This window comes from Populus euphratica, unplaced genomic scaffold (assembly GCF_000495115.2).
Source record: "Populus euphratica unplaced genomic scaffold, PopEup_1.0 scaffold670.1, whole genome shotgun sequence".
Classification (NCBI taxonomy): Eukaryota; Viridiplantae; Streptophyta; class Magnoliopsida; order Malpighiales; family Salicaceae; genus Populus; species Populus euphratica.
The window spans coordinates 65,168-67,492 of record NW_011500544.1 but is presented as its reverse complement, the minus strand read 5'-3'; positions in this window follow the sequence as shown (position 1 = coordinate 67,492).

Sequence of the window (2,325 nt, the reverse complement as noted above, 5' to 3'; positions counted from 1 at the left end):
TATGTTTGTTGTTGAAGAAGAAACAATTTGTCTCTTGCGTTGTTAGAATCTCGCTCTCTTCTCGTTTGAAACTCACTGCGCTTTGTAACAGGTACGTTACAACTGTTTTTCAAATCGAGATATCGAAATGTGCTGCTAGTGTGTTTTGTTTTTGTTAAATACTGTTAATCAATTACAGAATAGGTTGTTTTGACTTGATTTAATAAAACTTGGAAAAAATTTAACTGTTGAAATGTTAATCCTATAGCTTGAGAAATCCTGAAAAATTCAGTGTTTGTTTGAATACCAACAATGCTCAAAATCCCACATGTTTTAGCCATTATTGTTGCTCAAAATCCCACATGTTTTAGCCATTGTTAACCTAATTAGTCATGTTTTATTGAAAACCATTATAAACCCTAAAATAAAGCTCACAGTTTACTATTCATATAACTTGATTGTTTGAATTATTTTTTTTTAAGAAAGGAAAGTTTTCTGTTATTTAGGTTATTCCAAAATTTATAAAAAACAAAAATTAAAAGAAAAAACAGATTAAATTATGAAATTAGATTGATTAAAACTGATTTTGTTAAAATCACTTGGCCTTTAATAAAAACCTAAAAAGAAGAGTTAAGAATGGTGAAAAACAAGAGGATATGAGAATAATTTCAAGAAATCTCAAGTTAAGAGTGAAACATAAGTAAAATGATATATATTTGAATGCAAACAAGTAATGAAGTGTGTGATGTTTATTATTAATATTTTTTATAATTTTTAAATATATTTTTCAAACATGAGTTATTATCTAATTAAGATAATGGTTCGAGATCGAATCATTTTTAAAAAATAAAAAACATAATAAGAATTATTGAGTAACATCACATGATATATCAATTGTGACCAAAAGCTAAGATGGTCGAATCATTTTTAAAAAATAATAAGAATTATTGAGTAACATCACATTATATATCAATTGTGACCCATTATATATCAATTGTGACCAAAAGCTAAGATAATTAAAGAATCATTTAATGAGATAATTTGAGTTATTTAGGCCTTATTTCTTATAATATTTGTGTATTCAACTTTTTAAATGAATAAAGCTTATTTTTTTAATGTATAATTTTATATTAATGGGTATAATTTTCAATCTATTTGTTAGATTAAATTAAAATTTTAATTATAAAAACCTTGTTTTCTATAAGGTTAAAATTTCACGGTGATCAAATATGAAAAGACTTTGCGATAAAGCTCATAATTTATTGTTCAAGATTGCAATATCTTTCTAATTGATTTATGATTTTTCTCTTATTTTCTTAGAACTATTTTGTTATTTTCCAACTTTTTTTAGGATGTATTAGCTAGTATAAATAAATTTATTTAACTTGTATTAGGGTTTTGAGTATTTTGATTGCAAAAATAATATTGTGTGTGCAACGTTGCTTATACTTTTAATTTTTTATTTAATCCTTCAGGATTTATTAAAATTTACTTTTTTTGTGACATTCATCCTTATACTTTCAAATATAATTTCATATAAAATTACAATTATATTATTCTTATAATTTCTTAATACATTCACATCACAATAATAAAAATATATTCTTTAAAATTTTCTTTTTAAATTTTGATAATTTTATTTCTTTAATAAATAAATACTGAATAAAAAAGTTTCCAAAAAGGAATTGTATTAATAGGATAAAGATTTGTTTTTAATTAAAATGATGTCCCTTTTATTCTTATTTTGAATATTTATTCCAACTGTCTTCTAGTTTTATTAATAAAGTACATTGCTAAAGAAAAATTCTATTTTTTGGCTTGAGAAAATAAATTCATAAGAAAAAGGACAATACTAACAAATTATTTTATTTCAACAAAATTTAAATTATTCCATTTCTTATAAAAATTCATTGACATATAATTAAATAAAAAAACTAGATAACTCCTTACAACATAAAAATGAATATCTTAAACTATATATGTCTCTTAAATTTTTAATTTACATGAACATTTTTTTCTAATATTAATTTATATTTATATTTATGATTTATAATTTATTGAATTAAGTATATGTGTCAACTTTTCAATTCTCAATAAAAATATTTTTCAAGTTAGAAAATAAATTTACATCACTAGAATTTATTTTTTCATTAAAAAAATAATTTTTAATGGGACTCATGACACAAATAAACTGTTTAACAATAATTTTATAAATCATTAATAGGATTCAAATTATTTAGTAAATTGAATTCAATTTAACATTTGGTTGCACATAAGCTGTAAGGTGCTTTTATATTACAAATATAAGTTAGTCCATTTAATATTTTAATATTAAAGATGGATTCA